The 22,367-nt window shown below is 46.7% G+C and overlaps 1 long non-coding RNA gene across 1 annotated transcript in view; it reads left to right on the top strand.

Annotated features, from left to right (window-relative positions):
- LOC138427428 (uncharacterized) overlaps positions 1 to 21,749 on the top strand; it is a 41,815-nt gene extending 20,066 nt beyond the window's left edge. The window contains exon 3 of the long non-coding RNA XR_011251997.1: positions 20,824 to 21,749. This is a non-coding gene — a long non-coding RNA (uncharacterized lncRNA). The remainder of the gene's footprint in view (positions 1 to 20,823) is intronic.
- The last annotated feature ends 618 nt before the right edge of the window (positions 21,750 to 22,367 follow it).

Raw genomic sequence — 22,367 nt, 5'->3', positions numbered from 1 at the left:
GAGTGTGTCCCTGCCCAGAAGTGGTTCTTGGAGCTGAGAAGGAAATACCGGCAGTGATGCAGGGGAGAGTGACTGTGTGTGGGGGCTGTGCAGGAGGGGGCACTCAGATGCTGTATTTGTGGGTCCCTGTCCTCTTCCTAAGAGAATGTTGCTCATTCCTGGGTCCACCTGGCTTTCTCAGCCTCAGCACTGTTGATGTCCTAGGTCAGATCATCCTAGGCTGGGACGGAGGGGGCTGTCTCGTGTAGTTTAGGATGTTTGGCATTTTCCCTGCCCTCTGCCCACTAGATTCCACTAGCACAAAAAACGTCTCTAGACAAAACATCCCAGGATGGGGGACAAATTGCTCCCAGTTGAGAACCACTGGTCTATACTAGGAGAGATGGAGTGGCTGCCAAGTCACCAGAACAGAGAATGGCTTTCAGTCTCACTCAGAGTCCACTGGGACCCCAGCTCCCCCTCACCCACCTATCCTGCCTCACCCAACATTTCTTCCCCTGCTCACCCCACGCTTGCTGGTCCTCAGGTGCCCCAGCTGTTCCCTGGTTAGGGACTGTGTGTTTTCCCTTTCTCCTGCCTGAAATGCTCTTTGCACCTCCCCCTCGCCGGTATACAAGTGGCTCATTTCCTCCCCCATTTGGGTCTCTGCTCAAATGTCAGTCACTTGGAGACATCTTCTCCCTGACCTTTCACCTTGAAGGGCACCCCATGGTCATTCTGACTTACTCTCCCCGTGGTACCCCTCCCCATTCTGTACCTGCTGCCCATCTTCCTCGTCAGAGCTCATATTCCTTGAGGACAGGACTTTGTCCGCTAAATCAACTGCTGAAGTCCCGGCTTCTCCAATAGGGCCTGGCCCCTCAGATGCTCAGAAACCTGTTGACTGAAAGAGGACGGAGTCTGTGCCCATAGCGGTCACCAGCGTGAACTCAGAGCCCACATGATGTTAAAGAAGGCTGTTGAGGTGTGATTAATGACTTCTCGGATGGTGTCCTCTCTTGTAGGTGTGAGATGGGCATAAATGGAAATCAGAAATAATCAAGCAAGATGCACATACTAGGTGTCCGCCTGGGCTCAACTCTGCATGGGGCTGAGAGCTTGGCTTGGGGTCAGATTGACCTGGATTCAAATATCTGCTGTGGGATTTCATGAAAAAGCCACACAGTGGCTTTGGGACCTTTGGTAACTGTTCACTCCTCCAGGCATCAGTTGGACAGTGGGGATATGGGTATCCCCTCCTGGCCAGGTTGTTCGGAGGAGAACATGAGCTGATGCTGACAAACGATCGGTCCACCCTCCTGAGACGGATCTGCCTCCAATCTGGGCCTCCGTGAGATGCTGCCTGCCCCCTCAAAGCAGATGCAGGCAGGGCCTAGTGTCCCCCTGTTTCCATGGCCCAGTGTGGTTCGAGTAGGCTGGGTGATGGTGGGAATGAGGGTGCTAAGAAGGAGTGGGGCTGCACTTTCAGCCTAGGCAAGTCCCACCCAGCACACCAGTCCAGAACTGCTATGAGCAGAGAAATGGGGCTGGTTGAACTTGGGCTTCAGGGTCATCAGGCAGTTCACTTGGTGGGGGCACCTGAGTAGTGCCTGCTGCCACTTTCCTCCTCCCAAACCCTCAGGGGGGTCACCTGGCCAATGTCATCCCAGTGTGGGCAGCAGGAAGCGGCCCCGTGGTTTTGTGAGCTTCCAAACAGCAGTCCGGAGCTGTATGGGCCTCCAGCCCAGGACATGACCTCTGCTGTCTTCCAGAGGTTCCCCGGGAACTGTGTCCATTTGGGTTTTGTATGCATAGTTCACAACAGGATGTGACCTGAGACACCTTTCCATATTTCTGTGTCTAGCATTTCTCCCTACAGTTTGCCCCAAGACCCTGAATCAACATCATACCTTTATACCAGTGGCTGCAAGAGAATATTGTTACAAATACTATTCTTAGGGTGTCCCCAAGCCAGGACGGAACCCTTTTGTTCCTACTCCTGAAGTTGAGAGTCTGAGAGCATCATTCCCTTCCCCTCACTCCAACCTTGCCTCTCCTCCAGGCTTCCTGAGTGCAGATGCAAAGATGGGAATACAGGTCAAGCCCCTGGGTGACACTTTCAACAAGGAGTCATTTACCACACCCCTTGGCTACCACGCTCCCCGCTGCCTTCCTAGAGTTGGGAGGAGGAGGATGTCACAGGGAACTTTAACCTTTCCTATTAAAAATTGTTGGGCTTCCCAGGTGGCTCAGTGGGTAAAGAAACTGCCTGCAAGGCAGGAGACACAGGAGAGTCGGGAAGTTTCCCTGGAGGAGGACATGGCAACCCACTCCAGCGTTCTTGCCTGGAGAATCCCATGGACAGAGGAGCCTGGTGGCTACTGTCCAGGGAGTTGTGAGGAGTCGGACACGACTGAAGGGACTGAGCATGCACGCACGCTTTAAAAATTGTTGGGGGATGAGACGATCATACGAGTAAATATAGGAATTGGAGAAAATGTGTCCTATTTAGGCCCGGGAAAGGAACAAAGAAACAAAGGGAAAGGAGCCTGAAGGGAGTCCAGCAGCTTCCTGAGGGTGACTCACTATCGGGAACATCTGATGGAAAGACTCTTTGTCCTGCAGACTGGCACCGGGCAGAACATTCCGCCGAGGTGGGCTCAGGCCTGGGCAAGCCGCACTTCTGGGCAATTTGTTTGCCAGCAGAGTCTTTCCTCAGAGGACTGGGCCCTTCCCCTCCATCCAGTGTGGAGCCCTGCCTGGGACACAGCTATTGATATAACACAGTGGTTAACAGTACAGGCTCCGAAGTCGGGATTCCTGGGTTCAAATCATTCTTCTGCCACTTAGTAACTGCAAGTCCTCAGAGGAGTTTGTTAATGTGTCTGGGCCTCAGTGATCCCTCTATACAATGGAGATACCATAATGAGCACGGAGCGAGTTATTACTAGTACGTGGTTCAAATGGTTTCCAGCAACATTAGTTGCTCAGTAAATGTCAGGTAGCATTATTTCACTGTGAATTTAACCCTCCAACAACAAATTGCCTTTCTACCTTACACTCCCACCTGTGAGCTAGGACTTCTCAGAACCTCACAGTTTTAGTCTGCTACTGGCCACCAGTGGTAGGAATTCTCCAAGGTCTCCTCAGGGACAGGCCCGGGGTCAAGTAAGGAATCTGTCTTTGCTTACTGGCCTTGGGTCAAGGACATTCCTTTGGCGTTGGTAGGGCATCCCCACCCATGGGTCAAGGGGCCGTAGCACAAGTCCAGGTGACTCCTCAGGAACACCTGTGCCATGCAGACGTGTGGAAACGAGAGCAGACAGAAGAGCCCTCAGACCCCCACTGGGGTACAAGCCCAGGGAACATGACTTGTGAGCCATGAAACTCCTACAGACTTCCTGAAGCCTCTCCCACTTCCTGGACAATGCAATGGATGAAGAAATATACACTCCTGGTTCCTATTAGCATGGGGTGTCTTTGTCCCCTTGGAGGACTTCCCAGGAATCATATCAGAAGCAAAAAAGATAGCTGCTTGTTTAAAATCTGTTCCTAAAAAAAGTTAGGTGATAGGCTAAAAAGATAACTCTCGTACATTCCGTGCTTATTACATGTCAAGCACTGGGCCAAATCTTCATATACATCATTTCATTTGATTACCACAACAGCACTATGAACTAGGTCCTCTATTATCATCTCCATCTTACAGAGGAGGGAACCAAGGTTCAGAGAGGTTAAGTATCTTATCCAAGGTCACACAGCTAGGAAGTGGTGAGGCTGAGGTTCAATTCCAGGTCTGTTTGACCTTTGAGCCCAAGTGACTTTATTTCACATTAGGAAATGGAGTCTCCTAATAAAGGAATTGTCCCTCTGACCTTTCTTCTGATTACTGGAGTATTTCAGTTAAATATATACTTTCTTTCTTAGCAACGGGGACATTCAGGGTCCTGTGTATGAGACTTACTGTATTACCAAAGAATACTTTTTTCCTCCTCATTTTAGGTGATATTGTGAAAAGGACACTTGACCCAGATACGCAGTTATCTTTTGGAATAAACCGGATTGCCGCAAATGCCTCTTAATTAAGCCATGACCTTTACCCAGTTTATCTTCTTTCTGAATGAAAGCTTTCATTTTCTGCCCAAACTACTTTGAGTGAAAATGAGGCTGGACCTGTAAAGCATTAACCTTTTTCTCTCTTCCTTTCTATATCTGCCACTCTGTTTCCCATCTCTCTTTTCCAGTTGGCCACAGGAAATTGCCACTGGCAGTCCTGAAGGCCCCTCCGACTCCACCCCTCACCCCAAATAAAGCACATCCACCCCTACTCCTGCTGGAGGTGCCATTGTTCTCCCAGCCTGCAGAGTTCAAGGTCAGTGAAGCAGCTTTCCTGGCATCACTTCCTTCATTCCTGATGTAGCAGAAGTCACCAAGCCCACAAAAGCTGCCTTCCCAGCATCCCGGGCCTTTGTCTCCATCAGCACCTTGTCCTGAGTTCCAGACATCCTCACCTCCTCTCAGGACCCAGGCCCATTCACAATCTGGCTGGCATGAGCTGCCAGAGAGGCCTTGCCTTCAAGGGACGTGATCACATACACTTGCCCAGCAACCTTCTGAGAGTCCCTTTGCCAACTCCGGCAGTCTTCTCAGAGTCCCAGAGAGCAGACCCTCTGTGCCCCCTCTTTCCTATCAGATCTATCTTCCCACTCATAATTTAGCTCACTTCACGCCCTCTGGCGAAGATGCCCTTCCCCTCCCTGGTGGTCTTCAACCACCCCTGTGCCAAGTGTTGGAAAAGGAAGTTAGACTCCATTTCCCACTCAGCTTAATTGTTGTAACTGCCTGGAGCTCTGTAACGAGAACTCTGAGGTCATATAGATGGTCAATGTGAGTGAGAGAGAGAGAGAGAGAGAGAGAGAGTGTGTGTGTGTGTGCACGCGTGTGTGTGTGTGCGCCTGCACGCACTATGATTGATTAGCAATGTCTGCCATGAGTGTAAAAGCCCAAATGATCAATTAGTGATGTCTGCCACAGGAAAGAAGGGAGAAATTGAAACCAGTGGACTCTGGCTAGGCTTTCACGGTGGTCCAGCAGTAAAGAATCTACCTACAATGCAGGAGACACAGGAGATGCAGGTTTGATCCCTGGGTTGGGAAGATCCCCTGGAGGAGGGCATGGCAAACCATTACTCCACTATTCTTGCCTGGAGAATCCTGGACAGAGGAGCCTAGTAGGCTGTAGTCCATGGGGTCCCAAAGAGTCGGACATGACTGAAGCAACTGGGCACACACAGGCTCTGGCGAGAGCCAGAGATGATAGCCTGCCTATTCCATGCAGCCTTGTGTCAAGGCAACCCTATCCGTCATCTTGCAATCAACGCACTATCATATGAATACACACCTTATTACAAAGGGCTCTGGGAATTAAAAACACTAAGGAGATCTGCCATTGAGAAGGCTATGATTAGGAGTGTATTTATGCCACTCTTTATTATATCCCACCCTGTTCTCGATCTGCATGAGACAATTAAAAATCTGATCTATAACAATAATGGCTAACACTTATGGGGATTGCTCTGTGCCAGGCCCCATGCTGAGGTTTTGCCATACATCGTCTCAATTAATCATCTTGACTCTGTGAAGGAGGAACTCTTACTAGGCCCATTTTGTAGACAAGGAAATGTCTGAAGTGGTGAAGTAACTTGTTCAAGGCCACCTAGGCAGTAAGTGGTGGGACCAGGATATACACCCGGGGCTGTCTGATCTCGAAGCTTGACTGGCAGGTTGACGGGCATTTTTATGATTTTATTAGTGTGCGGTGAGCTACTCACTTTTGGTGAGCGTATTACGAATAGACTGTCGGGTCTTTGAGGGCAGAAATCTGCCACACACTCTGTGTCATTTCCTTTCCTTCAACAGCCAGCTACTCAACATGGTGCTAAACCAGAACTGGTGGACGCTTGGAGTCTCTGATGCTCACTTTAAGGCCAATCAAGCCCATTGGAAGTGCTTCCCTGAGAGCTCAGTTGGTAAAGAATCCTCCTGCAATGCAGGAGACCCTGGTTCAATTCCCAGGTCAGGAAAATCCGCTGGAGAAGGTATTGTAGGCTACCCACTCCAGTATTCTTGGGCTTCCCTTGTGGCTCAGCTGGTAAAAAAATCCACCTGCAATGCAGGAGACCTTGGTTCAATCCCTGGGTTGGGAAGATCCCCTGGAGAAGGGAAAGGCTACTTATTCCAGTATTCTGGCCTGGAGAATGCCATGGACTGTATACCCCATGGGGTCCCAAAGAGCTGGACATGACTGAGAGACTTTCACTTTTCACTTTCACAAGCCCTATTCGTTATCTATCTAGCATTATCTTAACATATTTTCAAGCCATTGGAAGGAGGATCACAGATACGTACAGGGTATGTGGGACTGGATCAAAAAGGCTCAGGGATCCAAAAAACAGTGTTCCAGAAAACAAAAATATCTCCCTCTCTGTGGCTGCAGTGCAATCATTTTCAGATGTGACAGCAACATTTTGGCCACAAGAGGGCAGTAAAGACAAGGCTACCAGGACCAAATCGCACCAGATTCCATCCAGGCCTCAGAAGCAAGTGGAGACCTTGGTCGCAATCATTTCCTCTACTGATATTACAGCCACCGTCATAAATCTTCAGCTGAGATGTACTGCACGGCTGATGCGAAGAGCTAACTTATGGGTTCTCTGCAATTTCCAACAGAAACTAAGCTAAATGGGTTTGTATTCATAAATGTATTCATGCCACCTGCATTTATTGAGCACCTACTGTATTCCAAGTACTGTGCTGCTGCTGAGGATGACAGAGAAGTAAAGTGAGAATTCTTCTGCAGGCTCCTAAAAGGCACCTGCAACCTCAGAGGAGGCACTCGCGTCTTCCTGGAAGGGCCTGCGATGAATGGCATCGCAGGAGATGACATGGGAGTTGGGCCTTAAAGGAAGTCTAGGATTCCCCCATATAGAGGAGACTGGGGAGAGGGCATCTCAGGCAAAGGGAACAGGAGAATTGGAACTGCACAAGTCCCTGGCCTGGAAGTGAATCTTTTTTACTACTTTCCAGGGGTTGGGATTTGATGGTTATCCTTATATGAAGAATCCTGGGATTTTCCCGCCTCTTTTGTTCAGGTTTGTAAACAGAGACAGGAGTGGAGCTACAAGCTCCAGCTAAAGGGTAGCAGTGGGAACCATCTTTTCTAGAAAATTCCTATGGTTATATTCTTCCTGAGCACGTTTGTGGGAGCTCCCAGCAAAAGCTTCACAGATCTTCCTCTGGAACAAACCCAAAGGGACAAGGTGGGGACCCTTGGTGCACTTCCCACCCACACTCAGAGACGGCTGAGGGCCCGGCTCTCATCATGGAAAAGCGGCCACCATCCAGTCCCCGAGTAGCTGGATTTCCCAATCTGTTCTTCCTCCATGAGCTCTTTTTCCAAAGTGGTCTTTCAACCCCTCCCCCTTTTTCTCCTGCTTTAGGGAGATTCTGTGTCAAAGAACAGTTGCCCTGGCAGTTGATCTGAGCCTCTGGGTATAAGGTCATGAGGTCTCTGAGGTTAGCCCTGAGCTCAAATCTAGGTCATGTCCTCACCATGGCTATGTGAGCTTGGAGTTGAGGCTCAGTCTTTCTGGGCCTCCATTTCTTTATCTGAGAAATGAGAATCAGAGTCCTTTCCTCACAGGCTTATGCTGAGCAGCTGCAGTGGTACATGTGAGCTGCAGTCCCAAGTGAGGGCCTGGGCTCTGGACCCCAGGATGCCTGAGCATCGTGAAGGGCATGTCAGGGTATCAGGAACACCTGGGCAAGGGCCATAGCTTAATCTGCCCAGGGATCCTCCTGGGGAAGGTGAGTGCCTTCCCTCCCCAGCATGGGGGCCTCAGTGAGGAAAGCACGCCCAGAGACTGTCGGGGGAGGCTGAACAGTTCTCTCCGCCAGTGCTGACCCTTAGTCCAGGGAAGCTGGGAGCAGAGGGGCTAAAACGGATGCTGGAGGGAGGGTGATGGGGGAGCCGATGCCAGGGGGCAGCCATGGCCCCCACAACGCAGAGTTGTTCCTTCTCAAAGGGATCCCAAGAGAGGGCAGGGCCAGGTGAGAGCAGGGATTGTGTCAATCACAGTGTCAGGGCTGTACCCATGACAAGAAAAGGGGACCTCAACCCAGAAACTAGAAAGCCAAGAGCACAGGGGGTGTCAGGGCCTGGGGAGAATGTCAAAGTTGTGAGGCAATGGAGAGAAAGGTCCTGTGTGTCTTTCATCATCACCATCATCACCATAGCAATATTACTGCTAATAATAATAGAGGAGTACCTTGAATTTACTGAGCTCCTACCACACTTCAGGTACTTTCCACACATGAAATCCTCACAACAGTATTTCCACGTATTTGTCATTACTCACATTTACAGATGAAGACTCTGAGGCTCAGAGAGTCTAAGGAACTTCCCAACTTGCTAAAAAAAAAAGCAGCAAAAGGCAGGATTTCAATCCCAGGGCACCTGACTTCAAAGTTGAGCCTCTTTCCACTTCCCTAGTGCTTCTCTGAAAGAATGAGTCACTCTTGATTCCAAGGACAAAGACCCCATGCAAATATCCTTCAACAATTTGGTTACTCTGAGTTAAAATGCATGGAACTCAAAGGCAGATTGGGAAAATCAGCTGATGTTTAAGGGATGAGCAGGGGAAAAAAGAGAATCCTGGGTGCCAAAGAAAACAATGAGCTGTGGGAGGTGCCCCACAGACCTGAGACCAGCCAGTCCTGCACCCTTCTGTTCTCTCACCCGCTCCCATCCTAGCACCCAACTGACTGGGCCAGATTTTGCAATGACCCTTCTCCGTCTTCAGACTTGCCTGGGGAGGGGACATTCTGCTTTCTGCAGGGCTGGGACTTCCAACTCCTGCCCCATTGGAAATCAGCAACTGAAAGCCAGGCAGAGCCTTTTTCAAGTCCAAAGAGTGGCTGTGTGGCCTCCTCCGGCATGTCTCCTAATCTCTCCGGGCCTCAATTGTCTTGTCTGTGAGATGGGCTAATACCTGACTTGTGCACATGTAAGATGCCCTCAGTTATAAGATGCTCCATGATCTTATGTACCACTGCAGAAAGATTTCTAAAAGTGCTGCCAATAGAACTCTGAGTCAATACTGAGATGGCATGAACACTCAGACACATCCAAATTGTGGTGATACAAAAATATGCAATGGATGTTTGTTTTAGAATTGATGACAGAGGGCGATGGTCCCCACATCCAACTCTCAGCACAGTGCCTGGCTTGGAGCCATCATCCTGTGAATGGAAGCCAGATGGGGCTGCATTTGCTCTTTTGCCTCTTGTTTATAGAGTCCCCGCCAGAACTCCCTCCACCCTCAGGGCTATCTTTCCAGTGCCCCACCCCGGTGAGCACCCCGACACCTCCCCCCTTCACTCGCTGCTTCTCCCTCCCCGCTTCCTCCCCTCTCAGGAGCAGCTTCTCTCCAGGCAAGAACCTGGGCTCACATCCCTTCAGAAATGGAGAGGGAGAAAAAATACGATTTTAAAAGTTCTCGGGAAAGCTTTCTTTTTCTCTGTTTTCAGTGAGCCTGTCAGACTCCTACCTGTTCTTTGAAAGTTAGAACATTAGCTGGGTCAGCAGGGGAGCCCAGTGCACTGCAGAGCTTCTGCACTTGGGCAAAACTTTTCTTCCTGCTGCGGCAAGACCGCATCCTTGGTTCCTTCCCCTGCTCTCCTCCTCTGGCTCTCTGGATAGTGGGGCTGATTCCTGTCTTGAAAGGCATTCATAGTCTGCCTGAAGGGGCAGAAGTCGAGTTTGGCCATTCTCCAGCTCCTTGCAGCCCACAAGAGCTGCAACTGAGGAACCACCAAGCCTATTCTCTGTCCTCGGGGCTTACACAGGAGCTGGTGGTCCATCCACTGGCCCCTCACACACCCAACTCCTCCTAGCTTTGGTCTATCGGCTCTGGACCCCTTGCTTCCCCTTGACCAGAAATCAGGCATGAGGGAGGGGCAGAGATCCTCAGGGATGCTCCTGCAAAGGAGGGACACCCACTCCCCTCACACAGGTGGGTGGACTCAGCTCAGTCTTGTCACCTGAGCTTTGCCAATAGCGTTCATCTGGGCCTTGCCCACAGGTGTATCTCCCCGGTGGGTACCATGCACACCTCAGAGTTGGGAGATGCCCACCTGCTTCTCTGAGAGCCTTTGGTTTCTTTCTCCCGAGACCACCGTGGGCAAGGGGTTACCACATGTTGAGCTAAGCTCCCCATGTGTAGATGGATCAGACTCTTCCCTACTGCCCTGGAAACACTGTTCAAGAGACATGGAATATTCTAGAGCCACATTAACAGCTCCCAAGCCATGAGGATCCCAGAGAGGGGAGTCCTAGGTGTCTCATAAGAAAAAAAAAAAGAGCCATATTTTTGCTTTTTGTTTGCCCACTGATGTTCCTTCTTTAGGAGACAAGGAGGAAGAAGTGGGTTTATATAAAAGAAGGCTGATGCCAAGTCCCCGAGCAGTTGAGGAACCCAGGGGGGCGCTCAACACTCAGCTAGAGCAGCCAGCCTACGGCCCCGGAGGCAGGCCTCGCTGTGAAAGTGAAAGTCGCTCAGTTCTGTCCGACTCTTTGCAACCCCATGGACTATATACAGTTCATGGAATCCTCCAGGTCAGAACACAGGAGTGGGTAACCTTTCCCTTCTCCAGGGGATCCTCCCAACCCAGGGATTGAACCCAGGTCTCCCACATTGCAGGCAGATTCCTTATCAGCTGAGCCTCAAGGGAAGTCCTGCCAAGGGGGCTGGAAAGGCAAGAACTGGCTGACCTCAAATTCTGAAGGCTGAGAAGGAGACAGTGGAGAAACGGTAGCTTCAAATTAGAAGTGACTGAGATGCAGAGAGTGAACTTTTCCTTATCTGTCACACGGGTCTTAGGGTACAGGTCAAATTGCCTTCTTGTCATTCTGAAATCCCCAAACCTTTGAAAACAGAAAGCCTCACCTTTTTTCCCTAAATTTTTGGCACAAAAACTCAGTGAGTGGTGAAGTCTGACCTGCATTAATAAGAAGTAATGTATAACTTACTTGTCCCACCAAAGGTGAAAATAGGCATGTGTTTGATCAAAGTGTGGTACTGCTGATCCTATGGAGGCATCATGGACTGTATACCCTATTATTCTTTTTCTAAAATCTGAGAGGAAAAGGCTTAGTTTTGAAACACAACAGACCCCGAGAATTTTTGGCTAAGGGCCTGAGGACCTGCAATATCTTCTGCAAAAGATTATTCTAGAAATCAAATCAGATAACACGGGTAAAGCACTTACCATAGACTTTGGCATCTAGTAGGAAATCCACTGGCCCCTGGCCCCAGATGGTATCCCTAGCATGTTTGGACCTTGGACAGAAAGAGAGTTGGACATCCTTTTGAAAAGGGACCTTTTCCCTGAGGGAGCAATAGGGACTTCCCTTAACACCAGGATCCCCCTTGATCCCCCAAATCATATTTCTCCCAGTGAATCAAGGTAACCACCGTCCCCCCAAGTCAGTTTCCAGAAAGAACATTGTATTATACATGGCTTTCTCCCCCAGCTGCTTTAAGTTGCAATACTCCCTGTTGGTTATGAAGTTGAAAAATACATTCACATCTGTCCTTGATCTGGTAAGTCAAGAACGTGAAAACTCAGAAATACAAAGACATTCTTCCATGCTCCTTCTAAAGGGGCAGTTTCCATCAACTGTGCAGGCGAGTAAGAACTGCTTTACATATGTTTTTGATGCTGAAACTATAACATTTGACTTTCTTCTCCTGCCCCAAAGTGTTAACCAAATAAATAAGAATTAGATGATGTTTGCATAAACTCCGATACATGGCCTAAGATTCTTGTTTCTCTTCTGACTTCGGCATAGGGCTTAGCTACTTAATCCTTACACTTTAAAGCACATGTCCTACTTATTTATTTATTTGATCAAATCCAGTTATGTGGCGAATAACCTCTTCAAATATACAAGCAAGGAGGTTGTTTTGTAGTCTTACCAGAGTGGAATGAACACTGGAGCTTTGTGGCTGTTTAGGGGTGGGGCCACTGCACTTATTATCTGGATCAATATAGGTTCTTTTCTGTCTTCATCGCCTTGGTCCCCTGACTTCTAGCCACTGGCCACCAGGGGGAATGGGCATAGGGTGACCAACGGATTTCACTTATCTGAGACTGAACTGAACAAATTGTGGATAAACAGGGACCAAGTGGTTTCCTGGGCATGGGCGAGAGGATGGGTGTGTCAAAGTAAGCTACCTCTTCCGCTGGGTTGGAATGCCTGTGCCATCTTTATTTCTGAATAAGTGCATGAACAGCTGGTCACACTAGCAGGAGATGGAAGGCAATGGAAGCTTCAGGGTAAAAGGACATTGGCAGAAAGCCACTGTGAGCTGTGCAGGAGCAGGGGCCCAGCCCAGTCTCATCCCAACAGGTACCAGCCACGCGGGGCCGTGGGATGGAACACATCTCTGGAGAGCTTGGTGAAGGCCTGGGGTGTCACAGGGAGGAGAAGCCCATGGACACACACAATGCCTCATTGCCCAATGCCACACACACACGGACTCTCCCACAGTGCCAGGAGGGAACAGAAGTTCTCCCACCACAAACCAACAAACAAACAACAGCAACAAATGACAACAATGAATGATGATGCTGCCTCCTGGAGGAGGGCTGAAGAATGGGTAAGGAAAGTCCAGAACAAAATTGAGATTACATTCTGAAAAGGCAAAAATTCATCCCAAAGAGTTCATCTCAGACTGTTTTAAATCACAGACATTAAGAATGTCCAGTATGAGGTTTTTATTTCTTGGTGGTGAGAAAGATCTCTGTGCTAGATCAAGTTGACATTATTTAGAGGGGAAAGGTTACATTCTTGAGTCTTAGAGAATAAGTGTGGAAGCTCCTCCCCCACTGGCTTGATCACTATGACAGCTTCTGTTACTTTTAAGATAAGGTCCAGATCTCTGCCACAGATGCTGGATGACATCGTCCCTGCTTTGCCCCTTTCCAATCACATCTGGTACTATCGCCTCCCCTCGCTCTGCATACCCAGAGCACTGGCCTGCTTCCCATCCCCCACTCCCAGAGTTCGTCCTGTTTCAGGGCCTTTGCACCCCTCCTGATGTTCTTCCTGAATACCTCCCTTACTTCTTTTCCTAGATCATTCTAATTTTCCTTCTTCATCCCACATTAAATGTCTTTTCCTTGGGGATGCAATTCATGACCTCTGATATTAAGCATTTCTGCATCCCCAGTACCTGGCACAATGTGGAGCACAAAGTTGGTACTTAAAAAATATTTATCAGATTGACATAAGAACTCCAATAGTTCATCCCTCCTTAGAACGGATGAATAAACTGGTGAAAACTTCCTCAGAATCAACTTTTTTTTTTAAATTCTGGAAGTTAATCAAAAGCATGAAACAGTAAATAGAATTGTGGTTGGTTGTTTTGATCCGTCAGGTGGCTTCACAGAGGAGTAATTTAAAGGGCCTGCCATCATCTTGCCTAACTTAGGACTCTCCCAGTACTGAGACGGTTATCCAAAGGGCATTTGTCAAAGATATTTAAGGACGTGTACTAGTTCCTACTGGCTGGACAGTGTATAACAGCTGGGGCAAACAACAAACTAACCAAAAATTTGAGAGAAAAAGCTGGAGGATAAGATACTTTGAGAAATAAGGGCTTTGAAAAACTCTGGCGTTTTCTTGAGAGTATTGCAGGCTGCAGGCATACCAAGTGGTAGATCCATGCTCAGGGAAGAACTGAGAAGGTCTTATAGTTGGCTGACCTTAAATTGTTGCACAAATAGGAAGAAAAGGTTAAGGCAGAGTTGTCAGCTCTGACCTGAGTGTTGAAGGCGTGCCTCAATGGGTATCAGAACTCATCTATAAAGACTGAGAGTGTTTTGTTGTTCTAGACATCTCAAGACATCTCTTTCTACCCTCTGGCTGATTACTAAGCCAATGAAATAGAGACTTCAGTGATCGCAGTTGACAAAGAATACAGACTTTACAAAATTAGTTCAGAAAAGTCATTAAACAACTACAACAAGTAGAAATATAAACTGTGGGAAGGACGATAATCTAATTTCCAGAATTGCCATGTTAAAATGTTCAGTGTCCGGTTTTCAACAAAAAAATTATGAGGCATGCAAAGAAACAAAATGTATGGTTCATGCACAGAAAGAAAAACAATCAATAGAAACTCCCTGGGAAAACCTAGATGTTTGGTTTACTAGACCAAGACTCCATATCAAATATTTCAAATATGTGAAGAAAGCTAGAGAAAATCATGAGAATGATGCATTACCAAATAGAGAATATCAATTAAGAGATAGAAATTATAAAAGGGAATCAAATGGAAATTCTCAAGTTGAAAATTACAATATTAGAAATTAATAATTCACTTGTTTTAGTTGCTAAGACATGTCTACCTCTTTGCGACCTCTTGGACTGTAGCCAGGCAGGCTCCTCTCTTTGTGGGATCTGCCAGGGAAGAATACTGGAGTGGGTTACCATTTCCTTCTCCGGGGGATCTTCCTGACCCAGGGATCAAACCCACGCTTCCTGCGTTGGCAGGCAGACTCTACTGTTGAGCCACCAGGGAAGTGAGCCACGTATTATCTTTGTGTTATATTTATATCAAAAGGATTCTGGAAGATGTGTGTGTGTATATCTTTATCTGATGGGCTAAAAAAAAAATTCACTAAGTGGGCTCACTAGCACAGTTAAGCAGACAGAAGAAAGAATCAGCAAATTTGAAAATGGATTAACTATCTAATATGAGGTGCAGAAAGAAAAACTAAGGAAGGAAAACCAACAGCCTAAGAGACCTATAGGACACCATCAAGAATATCAACATATGTATAATGGGAGTTTCAGGAATAAAGAGAGAGAAAGGGAGGTATGTGGAATATTTGAAGAAATAATGACTCAAAATTTAAAATGTTGATGAAAACTTTAATCTACTCACACAAGAAGCTCAACAAACTCCAAGAAGGATAAATACAAAAAAGATTCACACAGAGATAAAGTGAAATCAAACTCTGTATAATTTAAGACAAAAAAAAGCTTCCTTGAAAGTGGTAAAAGAGATGTGACTCGCCCTGTATGGTTCAGTTCAGTTGCTCAGTTGTGTCTGACTCTTTGTGACCCCATGAACTGCAGCATGCCAGGCCTCCCTGTCCATCACCAGCTCCCGGAGTCCACCCAAACCCAAGTCCATCGAGTTGGTGATGCCAACCAACCATCTCATCCTCTGTCGTCCCCTTCTCCTCCAGTCCTCAATCTTTCCCAGCATCAGGGTCTTTTCAAATGTGTCAGCTCTTTGCATTAGGTGGCCAAAGTATTGGAGTTTCAGCTTCAACATCAGTCCTTCCAATGAACATCCAGGGTTGATCTCCTTTAGGATGGACTGGTTGGATCTCATTGAAGTCTGAGTGACTGTCAAGAGTCTTCTCCAACACCACAGTTCAAAAGCATCAATTCTTCAGCACTCAGCTTTCTTTATAGTCCAACTATCACATCCATACATGACTACTGGAAAAACAATAGCCTTGACTAGATGGACCTTTGTTTACAAAGTAATGTCTCTGCTTTTTAATATGCTGTCAGTGATCCTCAATTAGATTAATAGCTAATTTCTCTTCAGAAACCACGGAGGCCAGAAAGCAGTGGGATGACATATTCAAAATGTTGAAATGATAAAAACACCAACCAAGACTTCTATATCTTACAAAACTATTCTTCAAATATAAAGGAGAAATTAAGACATTCCCAGATGAACAAAAATGGAGAGAATTCGTAGCTGGTTGATCTTCCTTACAAGAAATGCTGAAGGGAGTCTTTCAGGCTTAAATGTCTTTCAGAAATAACTCAAATTCACCTAAAGAAATAAAGGACATTGTTAAAGGTAACTACATAGATAAATATAAAACACAGCATTAGTCTCTTTTTGGTTTGTTTCCTTTTTCCTATATGCTTTAAAAGACATCTTCCTAAAACAGTAATTATAAATCTATGCTGATGGGCACACAAAGCAGAAAGATGTAATTTGTGACAATAACCACATGAAGAGGGGACAGTCTTATAGGAGCAGTTTTTGAACACTATTGAAACCAAATTGGTATTAATCTGGACTAGATTGTTATAAATTAAGATGTTAATTATAATATCCAGAGCAATCACTAAGAAAATAAAAATATATGGCAAAAGCAATAAGGGAATTGAAGTAGTACCCTATAAAATATCTATTTAGCACAAAAGAAAGTAGTAATGGTGAAATTGAAGCCAAAAAAAAGGAAAAAAGATTTGATGTGTAGAATAGCAAAATGAAACGAGTAAGCCCTTCCTTATAAGTAATTACATTAAAAGAAAATGAATTAAACTCTATTCAAATGGCAGGAATAGGTGGAATGGATTTAAAAAACATGATCCAACTATGCACCATCTATAAGAGACTCACTTTAGGTGCTGCCGTGGTTTAAATTTCAAGGGGAAGACAGTGACTGAGGCTGCCTATTCAAGTCTATTTCTGTCAAACAATATCCCTTCTTCTTTGACAACTTGGGAGAGTGGAATCCAGGGAAATTATTGATATTCTGCCAAAAACCTAGAAACCACTTTCTGCTAAGCTAGATCAAAAATGAAAATAACACATAAATGGAAACTTTGAAGGTTATTCTCAGCCAATTGATAGTGGGCAATGACTATATCACCTGCCTCTTCTACTTCTGATACTTGATCATGTCCTTCAGTAATATCCATGGGCTGTATGTGTGGCCTTTTAGTAGCAAAGAAGGGGCTGGTACTCTTCTACATCTCCCAAGGGCATCTACCTTACAGTGTGGCTTGAGAGGAGAATTTGGGCCACCTGGTCTATATGACGGTTTGAACTGAAATTTGATTCAACATTGTTTTTTAGCACCAATCATTATGCTAAGTTTTGAGGCTGCAGTGTGAATGAATCCAAGTCTCCTGTCTCATGGAGCTTCTTTGTTAAGGTGGGGTGAAGGGATAGACAGATAGTAAACAAGGAAACAAGAATATATGAGTCACATGGCAGTGTATGCTTTGTAGACAAATCTCTTAAGGGAAGGGAGTGAGGCTGCGGGGGTGGAACTTGTCGATACTTTAAACAGGGTATTCAGGGACCCAGTAGGTACTTCTGAGTAGAGACCTGACACAAATGGGCAGGAGCCACAGAGATATCTGGGGGGAGATTGTTTCAGGCAGAGGGAAGAATGAGTGGGAAGGTCTTGAGGTAGGAGCTAGTCCTGTTTGAGGAATGGCAGGAAAGCCATGTGTATGCATCAGAGTGAGCAAGAGGTAGAGTGTTAGAGGATGAGACCAATGAAGACCAGACCACAAAGATTCTTGTGGACAAGTCTAAGATCACTGAACTTGAACTTGTGTCATGGTGTAGATGGGGGCTCTTTCTTGAGGGCTAGAAGATATTTGGGGTCTAGAAAGAGGACCAGACTCAATGAACCTGACTGCCACAAAATCATTTGCCACCTGGACATGAAACCCCTTGGGTGCATGGAGGGTCTATCCTAGACTAAGGCCGGGCAGGTCCTGGTCTATGTGCCAGATGCTCCAAAGAGAAAGAGCAGGGCAGCAGCTGGGCTGCCCCAGCTTCACCTGATTCCCTGCTGCTGCTAAGTTGCTTCAGTTGTGTTCAACTCTATGAGACCCCATAGATGGCAGCCCACCAGGCTTCACCATTCCTGGGATTCTCCAGGCAAGAACACTGGAGTGAGCTGCCATTTCCTTCTCCAATGCATGAAAGTGAAAAGTGAAAGTGAAGTCACTCAGTCGTGTCCAACTCCCAGCGACCCCATGGACTGCAGCCTACCAGGCTCCTCTGTCAGGAGGAGCAAGAGTACTTTCCAGGCAAGAGTACTGGAGTGGGGTGCCGTTGCCTGATTTCCTGGTCATTCTGAAATCATGAGGAAGTAAGCCAATCTTGAGAGCGGGTGCTAGAGCGAGCTGTCCACCGAAAACAAGCAGCTCTCCCTCCCTGGTGTGTCTTCCTCCTGCTCCCATCTCCCTCCTTCCAGAAGGTTTCTTCTGGGCTTGTGTTGTCTCTGTGTGCCCATGTGTGGCACATCATTATACAGCCTTCCTGACTCTGTTGAATGTTCCTGGCACAGCAGCATGAGAGAGAAGAGCCACAGGCTGAAGACATATTCGAAGTCTTGGGGCACAGCTGCTGAGTCACTTAAAAACAAAACAGGCTTTTAGCAAGCCTCTGTATCAGGGCGTAGGTGGGGGCTCTTTCTTGAGGGCTAGAAGATATTTGGGGTCTAGAAAGAGGACCTTATTCAACTTCCACACTTGAAAATTCCCTTCATTTTGAATCAATCACCCTGAAATCCTAGTGCTCCCAGCATCCATCCAGGATGAGTTAGTGACTGCCCTCTACTGATTCCACCATGGTCCACACAGGGTTAATTCAAATTTGCCTGTGCTCCCCTAACCGGTGAAAAGTTGGAAGCATTCCTGTTTTATTTCTGTTCCTCGATTTAATGGTTTTTCTAAGCCACTCGTTTTTCAAGAAGTAATTCCTTTGTCCTTTAGGAAGGATAAAGTCGTTTTTTATCTCATTGTGTTTATCCCAAACCCTTATCACCAATGGCTTTGTAACTTATGCCTGCTATTCCTTAGCTTCCGGGTATAATTAGTGCCCATTGTAATCATACAGCTGACCAATCATGGGTGCCCTCAAGGGGTCCAAGGCTGGAAGGGAGACTATTCATAAAATCATACTTAATATAGTCTTATCTTGCCAGGGAAAAAAAGCCATCTGTGTGGCGTCCCACAACCTAGCGCCATGCAGGCTCTCCAGCTCTCCTTGCAGTGACAACTCTCACCAAAGTGTGCAGCCAATGGGCTTCAAAAGAGTCACACACAGGAAGTGACCAGAATGCTTATGGACTTAGCAAAGGACAGTTGCCAGGGTGCTGTTAGTGGACAAATGCACCTCACAACTCAGAAAACAGGAAAGAATGAAAATAGAAAAGAAAAGTCAGGCCCCTCTGCATCACTTACCCATGCCAGCCTTGCAGAAAGCTGGTTTCTCCCTCTCCTAAAGACTTTCCTTGAAACTGCTGCATAAAAGCATTGCCAGGAAAGTTAATGAGTCCCACCCCGTCCTCCTCTCTTACTCCCTCCCAAAGAAGCGAAACAGGCTTATTTACATAGGTCAGCATCTGAAGGTAATTAAAAATGTAATCTTATGTTTGCAGCAAGCTCTCTCATCTCTAGTAAATTCCCATTACCGAATCATACTAGGTGGCGTGGTGGTAAAGAATTTGCCTCCCCATGCAGGAGACACAAGAGATGTGGGTTTGATCCCTGGGTCGGGAAGACCCCTTGGAGTAGGAAATGGCAACCCACTCCAGTATTGTTGCCTGGAAAATCCATGGACAGAGGAGCCTGACAGCCTACAGTCCATGGGATCTCAAAGACTTGGGCATCACTGAGCGAATAAGCACGCGTGCAAATTATACTACTGCCCAACGTCTGGAGTCGCACAGAGTCGGACACAACTGAAGCGACTTAGCAGCAGCAGCAGCAGCCAACATCTGGAGTGCACTTTAAGCTACTTTTTCCCATCCTTTCACTCAGGTGATGGATTTAGATCCTCATTGCAATCTGCCCCCACTGGGTGGGTAGGAAAAGAGCCAATATCCCCCTTTCACAGATAGGAAAACTGAAGTAGAGAGGGATCCCATGACTCATCTAAGTTCAGTGAAGCCAGGTGTTCCTGTTTCAAGTGAAGACTTATTTGGCCCATATCAGGAAGATGATAAGGAATGGTCTGTTCTGGTGCGGTGATGGCTTTGTTTAACTCAGTTTCCACATGGGCTAACTTAGGCTCCAAAATGTTCAAAAAAAGAAAGGAAAATGCTACCTTAGAGGATTTTATGTAGAATTTTATGCTGAATTTTGGAGCTAGAAGTTGACTTAAAGCACATGGAGGCCACTTCTCACATCATGGACAGAACTCTGTGCCCCAGAGGGGGCCATGTCAGCCAAGTGACACAAGGAAGGGGCTGGTCCAACCTGGGAGAGGGGGCTCCCAACTCGTAGAAGACTGATCCAGCATCTTCTGATGGATTCAGAAGTTGCTTCCAAATCTTTCCCCTATATAACCTTTCTACTCATTGTCAGGGGTTAGCATTGTGAAAACAGGTGGTTCAGTGAGTTTTCGAGCTATTTGGGTTCTAAATGGAGTTCAGTATCGTAAAACCAAATGAACACTAGAAAGTGGCATAATGTAGTGGGCTGAGCACTTTACTGAGAAGAGACACATCTTTTCTGACTTAAGTTCTGTCAATAATTCACTTAGGGAAGGGGTTGGAGGCCTGGGGTCTTGTTCCCCATCTGCCACTAACTGGCTGTCTGATTCCAATTTCTCTCCGTTTTCTCATCTGTGTAAGAGGGAAGGGAGGCATTGGATGAGTTGGTCGGGAAGGGCACTTCTGCCTTGAGAAAAATGTTGGTTTTAGGGCACATATGTAGTACTGTCTCTCCCCATCCTGCCAGGGGAAGATCATTTTGGAATTAGTGAATAAATTAGAAAGACATGTCTGATCTCAGTTGGACCTCCACAGGAACCTGCATTTCACTTACATTGTACTTGTGTTCCAGAGGGTATCAGACCAAGGTGGGTGTGTATGAGAAGGCTTCAGTTCCACAGCTGTTTTTGCTCAAATGTAATGGTACTCGTTCTAATAGGATTTGATCTATACACATGAACACTGAGCTTTCCTTAATAAACATCTTCCGTTCCCACAGTCCAGGGGCTCCTTCTTCCAGCAAATCCAGGACCGACTTATTGTGGAGATGACTGCCAGGTGACAATGCTGGGACACCTTCAGAGGAGGGGGTCAGTGGTGACTCCAAACCTCATCAGGGCCCCCGGCTTGCTGTGGCCTCTGCATCCAGTGACGACAGAAAAGAAGGACGCGCTCAGAAAGGAGTGGCCAGCGTTTTGCTGACTGCCCTTCCTTCTTCAAGCCCGTTAGAGAAGTCCGATCACAGGTCCATAGAGAGGGCACCTCCACCGCTAATGCCCCGCCACTCAGGGAGCAGGACAGGGAGGCAGTGGGGCGGCCGTTGCCTCTTCTTGCACCATCGGAGCCCAAAGCCAGCCTCCATCATGCCTTCTTTTCCAGTCTGCATCTGCACAACCGCCCCCATCCCCGGTCCCCGACACGCAATACTGAATAAATATGCCTGGCCCGGGTCCATGTGGGAATTCTGGAGAGTTACGATTGTTATTTCCAGGAATGCACAGACACCAGCAAAAATTCATTTCCCAGATGCATGGCTATTTTGAGAACCAAATCTCCTGCTCTGTAGCAATCAAATTGGGGGCTTTTCAAGTCTTGCTTTACAATAGAAACCTGTTCTGCCTTCAGCTGCCTTTTACCTACAAGAATTCAATCAGAGAGAGAGAAGCCATTAGAGTTTCCTTTCCCCATCTCCGCTTTGGCGCGACATATATTCCTGGCCAAGTTTCTCGACTCTACATCTTAGTAAATTCTTCCTGACAATAGTTAGTGACAAGCATGTCAGAAGCAACAAACTCCGTCATCTATACGGCTTATCAATAATTTAGTCTCTTCCCCCTCGTGAGAGCCTGTGTGTTTTGCAATAATGAAATATATGATTTTAAAAATAAATAATAGGCTGTTGTCAGCCCGATTGTAGCTGCAAGTTATGAATGTGATTGATTGATTGAACATTTGACTTCATCCGCTCGAGCAGGATCAAAGAGAGACTCTTCCACCCGCCTAAGGCCACTAGCAATTTATTTAGAGACTGTGTTCGTATCCCAGCAGGTAGCAATATTGGACTGAGGTACACAGAAAATCAGCTCTTTGAAATTTTTTCCAAGTCCGAGGGAAGCAACAAATGAGATTTTTTTTTCCTTAGTTCATTAAATCATTAACCACTTAATCACTAAAACAAGACATGATAAGCATTCCCCTTAGCTGGGTTACCCAGGACAAAAAGAAATGAGGCTTCGCCGAGATCTAGTGTTGGGAGATGGGCCCTTTTTACACAACGTGACAGTCTCTAATTTTTTATTTATATGGCGCTGTATTTTTTTTTCTTCATCTTAACTAATCAGCATGGCAACAACCACAATGACATCCAAAAGTGACAGGTGTCTGAATTGCAATGAAGTGTCTATACAACTGCCAGCACAGGGACGGAAAAGACAAAGGTATGGAGGAGATGTTTGTAAAACAAATACTGCAGCTGCTTGCAGTTGGATGGAAAAGGAGGGAAAAAAGAAAAGAAAATGCGGCGTAGGAAATTGCTGGAGGTGT

This window comes from Ovis canadensis, chromosome 22 (assembly GCF_042477335.2).
Source record: "Ovis canadensis isolate MfBH-ARS-UI-01 breed Bighorn chromosome 22, ARS-UI_OviCan_v2, whole genome shotgun sequence".
Classification (NCBI taxonomy): domain Eukaryota; kingdom Metazoa; phylum Chordata; class Mammalia; order Artiodactyla; family Bovidae; genus Ovis; species Ovis canadensis.
The sequence above is the reverse complement of the archived record's forward strand: the minus strand, read 5'-3'. Positions and strand labels throughout refer to the sequence as shown.